Source organism: Rattus norvegicus, chromosome 10 (assembly GCF_036323735.1).
Source record: "Rattus norvegicus strain BN/NHsdMcwi chromosome 10, GRCr8, whole genome shotgun sequence".
NCBI classification, from domain to species: Eukaryota; Metazoa; Chordata; class Mammalia; order Rodentia; family Muridae; genus Rattus; species Rattus norvegicus.
Genome location: NC_086028.1, coordinates 16,466,067 through 16,475,592, shown reverse-complemented (window position 1 = coordinate 16,475,592; position 9,526 = coordinate 16,466,067). Strand labels below are relative to the sequence as shown.

The 9,526-nt window shown below is 49.4% G+C and overlaps 1 long non-coding RNA gene across 2 annotated transcripts; it reads right to left on the bottom strand.

Moving 5' to 3' along the window:
• Positions 1-697: 697 nt before the first annotated feature.
• Positions 698-8,987, bottom strand: LOC120095057 (uncharacterized). 2 transcript variants are annotated; one of them, XR_005490084.2, is made up of 4 exons: positions 7,497-8,987; positions 5,541-5,611; positions 1,368-1,494; positions 698-1,004 (listed from the first exon to the last, which is right to left on the bottom strand). It is a non-coding gene; the product is annotated as an uncharacterized LOC120095057 (long non-coding RNA). The 2 variants fall into 2 exon arrangements; XR_005490085.2 differs by lacking the exon at positions 5,541-5,611 and having other exon boundaries at positions 7,497-7,987.
• Between the last annotated feature and the right edge of the window lie 539 nt (positions 8,988-9,526).

Sequence of the window (9,526 nt, the reverse complement as noted above, 5' to 3'; positions counted from 1 at the left end):
CAGGGTTAGAAGGCCAGCAAATCGCAGCAGTTGGAAAGAAAGTCAAGTTCATGACTCAGGAAGCCATGTTCTTTCTGTTACCTAGGCTACCAGGAATGCTGGATCAGGGTAGGAGGGGGACAGCAAGTTGAGCACAGAGAGATCAGGGCATACAGCTGAGGTCGTTGAGGCAGCATCACTTTCCCAATAACATCTGGAGGCTGAGAAGTGGCTCAATGGTTAAGAGCATTGGCTGTTCTTGCAGAAGACCTGCCTTTGGTTCCCAGCGCCCTCGCAGCAGTTCACAGCCATCTGTAACTCATGTTCCAGGAGATCTGGTGCCCTCTTCTGGCCGCTATGGGTACTGCATGCATGGAAGGAAGGGAGTAAACGATGGCAGCTCGGTCCCCATGTACTCAGGCACACACATAAACACTCAAGGCATTAGCTATTAATGCTTTATCTAAATTTAGTGTTCTTGGTGCTGGCGATGAGCCCAGAGACTTGTGCATCCCATCATCGCTCTCCCACCAAGAGCTGAGCAACCATGAATATAAGGTGCAGGGCTTATTTGTCAACAGAAGTAGCTGGTGGTATCATTATGTGCTCTTCCCATTTCACAGAATGAGAAAGTGAGGCCCAGAGAGGGCACAGAGAGGCCACAGGCTTGGGAGCCACAGGAACTCAGGACACACACACACACACACACACACACACAATTTATTTATTTATTTATTTATTTATTTATTTTCTTTCATTTCTTAGTGTTCCACACTAGACCCCATGGAGGCCTTCTTGATCCACATTTGCTGTGTATTCAATCTGATGCTCCTCCCCCGACTGAGCAAAACGATGCAAACTGAGATTCTCAGGGATGGCCAGTTCTGCGCTGTTCTGTTGTTGCAGATGCCGTGCCCACTTGAGCTACGAATCCCTGTCACAGTCCTCCTTGCAGGGCCCTAGCCGTGGCTCCCTGTGTAGATCCCCAGTCTCCGTCTTCTTTCTATCTTGTGGAGTGAAGGATGCTAGGAAGGGAGCCAATGACAGCAGCTCAGGGGCTCAGCAGAGCTGGAAGTTGGAGCCAGGCCTCTGGTGCTATGGTGACAGTTACTATAGAAACTCACAAGCTGCACTCAGCCAGCCTACAGGGAATTGTGAGGTTTGTCATAAGCTAGAGCCAATAGAGAAGGGGGAACCCTGGAGTTAGAGTTTGAAGCAAGGGCCACGTCTCAGTTTGGAGCTGCCCGCACGTGTCCCTACATCTTCCTTGCCTGCCACTTCTTCACCTCCACTCCCCTTTTAAGTACCAAGCAGTACTTGAGCATCAAGTAGCTGGCTGGCTGCCCTGGTGCCTTCTTTACTGGACTGTGGCTACTCCCCGGATTTACCTTTTTATCCCAACGTATCTTTCTTCCAAGTACAGGACTCTTGTCACCAGGAACACAGACAAACCAGGTCTCTGGCTACATGGAGCTCCCCATCCAGGCTGGAAGGATAGCATCGTGACAGAGACGCCTGAGTAAATGCATGAGGACACACTGAGCCCAAGAAAGACTTAAGAGTGATGAAAGCAGGCGCAATTATGGGGTTTTAGATACTGGGTGGTCAGGAGAGCTGTGTCCAAAGAGTGGCGTCCATTTCTCTGTGCCCTCCTCACCTTCTTATTTCATATATTTGTGTGCTTCGTCCCTAGTTGATATACTGTTTGAAGGGGTTAGGAGGTTTGACCTTGTTGGAATAGGGCGTGGCCTTAATAGAAGACAGTTGTCACTGGGGTTGACTGTGAGGTTTCAAAAACTCTCATCTCTCTCTCTCTCTCCCTCTCTCTCTCTCTGTCTGTCTGCTTGCTGCTTACAGATCAAGACGTAAAGCTCTCAGCCCCTTCTCCAGCACCACGTCTGCTTGCTTGCTGCTGCGCTCCCTGTCATCGTAATAATGGAACTAAAAGGCAGCGCCAATTAAATGCTTTCCTTTATAAGAATCGTCTTGGTCTTGGTGTCTCTTCTTAGCACTGGAACATGACTAAGGCAGGTAGCGTAATGTTACAGACTATCTATCGCTCACCCCAACTTGCTTTCTCCACAGTCAGGAATTAAGTTTGATGCATTGCTGCAGCCCAGTTGTCTAGGGGCCACAGGGGCTTCATGCACCACACACATTCTGTAATTGTATCCCTCAGTAACCTTCATACACATGTTCTCACTTTCCCAGCATGTGGGTTCCATGACGTAGCTGCCATCTGATCACACTGAGGGGCCCAGGCTCAACCAGGGTTCCTCCAAGTTTCACAGCTGGCTCATGGAAGGCTTAAGTTCCAAGCCCAACTCCAATGCTTGGGGACACTTAGCAGATGACAGGGTCACAGCTTGACTGAAATATTCACATACCACCCCGCACCCTTTAAATGTGTGCCTGAAAATAGCTTCGGCTCTCTTCACTAAGTTGTGCAAACGGCAGAACAATCTATCCGTTTCCAAATGCTTTCACCGTGAATCAAGAAAATAACGCCATTCCCCTAGCTTGCGCTCCAACTTGGCCTTGTAAGAGAAAGGAAAGTCCTTAGGTTGACAGAGGCTGTAAAAGTAGAGCTAAAGGTGTGTGCATCAGGGACCGGCCTTTCAGCAAGGCACTTTGTGCTTCTTGGCGCTTGTGATGTGCACTGTGACTTCTTTCAGTCAGGACTCCACTTCTCCATGGAAGATCTCAAAACAACCTACAGACAACTAACTGAAATTCCAGGAGAGCCATAGGGGCTTTCTGGAGTGAGTGGGGGTGGGGTGGGGGTTGATGGGGTTGTGCACAGATCATGCAGCCACTCAGAATGTCTAGAGTTCGCTGGCACCAACGGCGTCAGGAGCTCCTGACACACTACAGCCACTCTGCCCTCCCCTCTAGAAGGATCCTTGGTCCCATCATTCTGATGCCAGTCAGTAGTTGAGACAGACCCTTGGGGCCTGTAGCACTAGAAGAGATGAATCTTCCTCCTGCCTAGTGTCATGGGCTCTACTGCTCTAAGTCCTCACATTCCCCTCCCGTGACTCCACTGAAGAGCTGGCAAAACTGTTCTCCCGGCTTCTAACAGTTTGGGAATCGTCTTCCTGCACAGACTCTCATGCCCCAGAGGCCGTCAGCCCGGGCCTCACATTCTGACACCAGGGACAACCTCCAGGCTATCTTACCTGTTCTTCCTGGCTATAGGTGTGACAAGTTCCCGTTCTCTCCCCGAGGTGGGTTCATTTCTGCATGGCTGATAGAGCAGGAGGGAGAGGCCCACCTATGTTTTCTGTCTCATTTTAAAAAGACACAACAAACAGACAACGCTGCTGAAAACTGGCTGGAAAGGTATCAGTAAGTATGGATGAGTGAGAAGCCCCTATGCCTTCACCTGGGATCCTCCATGTTCGCCACCTGGAAGGTCTCTGAACTCTGTCCTTTCTGGGTGTTTTTAGGAGTGGTCGATTAAATCATTGGGTATCAGGATCAAACCTCCAAACCCATTTGCCTCCCTGGAGGTTGAGGGGTCGGGGTAGAAACCCTGATCCTCCAGTCCTGAAGCTACCCGAGGACTGCCGGGTACCATACACCATTTACCTCACTAGCACACAAAATCCATTGGTAACTGAAGTTTCTACTGCTCTTAGGGGTCATGTGCCAGGAACTGGGTAAGACCAAGGAATAGGACTTCCCAGCATAACACACCACCTTCCAGGCAGTGCCTGGGATTTCCCCTCAGATTTCCTTCTTGTCCCACAGAACCTCACATCTGATGTAACTAGCTTCTTCATAAGTAGCTACTCAGCTGTTTATTCTTCTTCTAAATGCCGGTGCAATGTAAGTGTCACCACCACCACCACCACCATCATACCACCATCACCACCACCATCACCATCACCATCACCATCACCATCACCATCACCATCACCATCACCATCACCATCACCATCACTGATGTGTGTCTCTGCACATTATCCTGAACACCCAGCCTAGGCATCCTTTTTCTCCTTCATTTGTTGAGTTTCTTCATGGTTTTGAGACCCAGTTAAAACACACCCACCTTTCAGAGGGTTTCTTGACCTCCCCCGCCCCGCCTCCAATCATCCTGCCTCCGTCCTTCCTTCTTCAGACCTCTCCAACAGACGTGTTATGGGACACAGATCTCATTTGGGTTCTGGGGAGTCCTGCGCAAGCCTCTAAGCCAATAGAGAAGAAATGATTCATCACAATCTCTGGGCTTTCTGTGCCGGGAAGTATTTGCTTATTTAGTGTCATTGTGTCCAAGCTTTCCCACAAATGTTTGTGGAATAAGTGAAGGTTTTTGTTTTAAACAAAAGAGACCAACACCTGTTATTATTCAGACAGGGTAAGGCAGAGAGAATGTGAATCACAGAATCTGTGGGTAGAGCAGGTCGGGCTAGAGGGCACCCTGAGGGTCCCTGGCAGAGACCTTGATCACTTTGCAATTTCTATCATTCTGACATCTTCTCTTGAGTCTCTGTGGACTCAGGCATTCAAGGTGACCTCATCAAGTGTCTCTTCGAAGGCAGCTCCCCAAAGCCGCCACCAATTTGGAATATCTGGTCAGCTTTCTAAGTCAGATCCACTACCTTGTAAAATCCAATAAATGCCAAAGATATGTCGAGCCCATTAACCTCGGGAGGTCTGCTCAGAGAGTGGCCAAGGAAGTTCTGGGTGCCAGAACAGTTAACTCTAAAACTCTTGAAACTAAGTCGTTAGGAAGTAGGTAAGGTTTAAAGTTGAGTAGCTGTGTTGAGAGTTGTGGCCCTTTCTTCTGCTGATACAAACACAACAGCTGTTAGTATGCCTAGCCAAGTGATTGCTACCTAGAGGAAACTGCAGAATTTTATCTGCCTCTGAGACCTTTAATTTCCTCCCTCCCTCCCTCCCTCCCTCCCTCCCTCCCTCCCTCCCTCCCTCTATCCCTCCCTCCCTAATATTCCTTGCACACCTGCTTCCTAATAATCTCTCATAGCAAATGTAACTGTCTGGTCGTGTGTGGGTCAGTACACCTTGTGGTGGTTAATAATGATCGTCAATGTGGCAGACTCAAGCGTCGCCTTGGAGACAAACCTCTGGGCATGTCTTTGTGGGAGTTCTGAGATTGGGTTAGCTGAGGGGTGGAGATCCACCCTGCCACGGGTGGCACCTTACAAGGGTTGGGCTTGCAGACCAAACACAAAGAGGGCTAATGGATCTCAGGGCTTCCTGACTGAGTCCCCAATGTGACCAGCTGCTTCACACACACCTGCTTCCGCACCGCGGTGAACTCTACTCACAACTTAGGAGCCAAACCAACCCCCAACCCCTAGCCCCCAAACCCCCTTCCTTTGCATTGCTTCTAGTCAGGTGTTTGGTCATAGAAATAAGCAAAGGAAGTAAGAGCCTTGTTTAGTCGCTTGAGAACAATCGTCAGAAGGGACCAGTGATCTTAACCCGTACTGCTTTGGCCCATAGGGAAAGCCCTTGTCACACAGAACCAGAGTCCAAACGCAACACTCAGACGTGACTGTACGGAAGCCCCAGATCTGTGGTAGGAGTCTCACCTCCATGCTGTGCATCTGTTTTCTCTGTGTTAGCTTCATCAACCTTCAGGGGTCAGCTGGCTATTTGGTAGCTGGTCAGGGAGAGAGACTGTGATAAAGTCACATGCGTGACAGATCCCATGTAATGGAAGGCTACCTGTAACAGCCCAAGTATTCTGCTGCAGACCTGTGAGAACAGTTTCCCCATACCCAGAGCTAGCAGATCTCCCAGGCTAATACTGCTGGCCCCTTGGCTGCGAATCTCCATAGATTCTTCTCCCAAGGCAGTTGTGCTGGCTAGTTTTATGCCAACTAGCCCCAGGTTAAGGCCATCGGAGAGGAGGGAGCTCAACTGAGAAAAAAGCCTACTTAAGATCAAGCTACAAGCCAATCTGTAGGGCATTCTCTTAGTGATTGATGGGGGAGGGGCCAAGCCATTGTGGATGTGCTATCCCTGGGCTGGTGGGCCTGAGTTCTATAAGAAAGCAGGTTAAGCAAGCCATAAGGAGCAAGCTAGTAAGCAGCACCCTTCCATGGCCTCTGCATCAGCTCCTGCCTCCAGGTTCCTGCCCTGTTTGAGTTCCTGTTCTGACTTCCTTCAATGGCAGTGTGGACAGGCAAGCCAAATAAACTTTCTTCCCCAAGCTGCTCTTGGTCACTGTATGAGCCACAGTGGAGAACCTGTATCCCCAGGAAGACTCAGCTACTTTGAAGGTTGTGACGCCAGGTGCGATGTTTCCCCAAAGTCACCTCAGTCTTTGATAACTCAAAAGCACTAAGCGTTCAAAGCCCCTAGTTTGAGTTGAAGCACGTGGGGTGGAAACAATGTTTGCCTTGGAGTCAGAGTCCCCTGGATGCCAGTTTGGGGTTTTCTCTCAAGAGAACCACCCACTTTAGCAGCTCCAAAAGGAGAAATTCAGCTATCTTTGCTCTGATAGAAATATTACAAAATGTTCTACCTCCTCCACCACAGTTAAAATTATCTGCAGGGGACTCTTGTCCACCCTCCACCTCCAAATCCAGTGGCAGACCAGCCAGGACTGTCTAAGTTGACAGGCAGACTCTCTCTCTCTCTCTCTCTCTCTCTCTCTCTCTCTCTCTCTCTCTCTCTCTCTCTCAGGCTGACTGGCCACGGGTAGCCCTGCCAGGTTCTAGCCACACTTGGTTGGTTGTGTTCAGGTAGATGATAAGTCTGACAGAGCCTGACGGGATCTGAGGGCCCCATAACCCCATTCCAATCAGTGACTAGACACAAAGGACACCCACTTGGATGACTTTCCTGATCTGGAACCAAGTGTCCCACAAGGAGGTGGAACAGGCCTGTAGGATCCACAGAGAAGCCTATGCCTGCCCTGTATGTGATTGGCCTCAAGCCCAGGGCTCTGTTTTTCCCATCTCCTTTTGCCTGTTTTTAGCAGCCACAGCTAACTTCCTTTTCTCACTAATTGTTGTTGAGTACACATATGTGTTTACATATTCATATTTATTCCTAAATACGGTCTGCTCAGTCCGTGCGATATTACTTGTGTGTACATTTTCAGGGCTGATGCTTTGGCACTAGACAACTAACTTGTGTGCTCATCCCTGGGGAAGACCATTTGTGGTATTCTCAGCTGTCCCCGGTTACCCATGGTTCTCTGTGTAGAACTGAAACCTTGTTGGATTTCCACCATCCATCTTGGCATGTTCGTATTCTGATATTTTTGACCCTTGGTTGGTTGAGTCTGGGATTGAGAACCTATGGGTGTAGAGGTCTCACCGTATTTTAAGAATTAAAATTTGGATTGTGTATCATTTACCTTTCCTGACGGCCATCAGCTTAAAGGAGGTTGGGGGCGGGGTTGTTTGGGCTCGCAGTTTTCAGGGATACAGTCGATCGCAGTGGGGAAGACATGTCTGCAGAGAACTATGTGGACATGACTTGTTCAATGGAACATGAAGCAGGAAGTGGAGCTGTAATAAATGTTCAAGACTCACCAATTTTAAAAGCCACATGCAACTTCTCAGAGCACTGGCAGAAGGTAGTAGACTCTCTTCCAGAATATAAGATGAATGGGCCAGTTTACAGCACCCTACAATGACTGTAACCCAAAGTTCACCCATGGCCCAAGCCGCACATGCTCCTGTTTATCACAGCAACAGCCTCAGAGCTCCGTATCTGTTCTCTGCGTTAGTTACTTCCGGTTTATCATAGTAACAACCCCAGAACTCTGTACCTAGTCTGTGTTACTTCCGGTTTATCACAGCAACAGCTCAGCGCTCAGTACCCGTTCTCTGTGTTAACTATTTCCTGTTTATCACAGCAACAGCTTCAGTGTTCCGTACCTGTTCTCTGCGTTAGTTACTTCCGGTTTATCATAGTAACAACCCCAGCGCTCGGAACCTAGTCTGTGCTACTTCCGGTTTATCACAGCGACAGCCCCAGCCCTCGGTACCCGTTCTCTGTGTTAGTTACTCTTCGCATCTTTGACCAAATACGCGACAAGAGTCAACTTCAGGGAGGAAGGGTTTATATGGGCTCATGGATTAAAAGGATCCAGTCTAACATGGGAGGAACGAGACGGTGACAGGTAGCTCTGTTCCACATCCAGCGTGGCTTGGCACAGGAAACTTGACAGGGGAACAAAGGAATGAAGAAAGTTCAGATGCAGACTCGCATACTGAAAAGCTGGGGTATGGAGGGCTGGGCTTGCTCTGATGGAGCAACACCAACTATACAACAACCCGGAATCTCATCCCTCTTACTACGCACAGTACGGGAGGAGGGAGTAGGTAGTCTCAGTGAACCGTCTCTGTAGGGAAGCAGTCTCAGGCTGTGATCATCCAGGAGGAAGCCGCCCTCAATGCTTTCTGTACACCTTGTCAATATCCATGCATGGAGAAGAGGAAGGCTTTGCCAGTTTCCACCTACGTGAGGCCTTGGTCCCATTCTCACAGGACTTCCTGTCTCTCGGTGCCTCTGCGGTGGCAGGAGCAGGGGACAACTGCTCGCTCACATCACCAGTGGGACTTGAAGTAAAGACTGAATCGGAGCAAGACTAGACTATAGACATCTGGGCTCACCCCTTCCCCCATGACCCACTTTCTTCAGGAAATGCCTACTTCCTAAAGGTTCTACAACCTCAACCAATTGAGGACCACATATTCAAACACGTAAGGCTGCAAGAGTCAGTCTGTATTCAAACCCCAGAAAGTTTTCAATTCTCCCTAGTATCCACTGACCTCACACTCATTCTGAGTTTTATCCATAGCCTGTATAACAGACCCTAGGGCAGTTGATAATGATGAAAACATGAGGTGTGGGCTAAAGCTGCTGCTGACATCTGGTTAACACCTGGTCCTGTCTCCTAGCCTCAGGCACCCCAAGAGAGAGGAGCCTCTTCCACCAGGCCCCAACCTACCCAGCCTTCAGAGAGACGGAGGAAGCTGCATGGTTTCCCTTCAAATTAGACAAAGCTATTTTGGAGTGCTCAGCGTTGCCGTGACATCAGCACTGCCTCCTCTCTGTCCCTCAGGCAGCAGAGAATCCCTTCCTGTTTGCTGCTCCCTCCTGCCATTGCCCAGGAGGTACTGGTCTTAAAGGGATAAATAGCCCCACAACCCTCAGAGAAAGATGACTCTGAAGCTACCGGATGGGTATTGCTTCCTGGCAGACAGTCATCTAATTTCTCTACTGGGAAAGCCAAGTTGTCGAGATGTCTAGTCTCCTTGGGGAAGCAAAGTGCTCCCCAGATTACTGGCAGTAACTAGGTCTATGCCTGAAAGGTCAAATATCCATGCCACCTGCCCCATCTTCACCCCGATGTCACCATAGAAACAGGCCTGGTGGGACAAGGGAAGGCTCTCCGAATGGACCTGCCCACAGAGGAATTTGGTTCTGTAAAACCCCAAAGCAGTGCAGACACGAAGCCATTCCCGTGGGGCATTACTTCATGTTGTTTTAAACCCCAGACTTAAATTTAGTCACGGTTGCCCTCGGAGGCCGAAGTCACGGGGACTGAAGATGG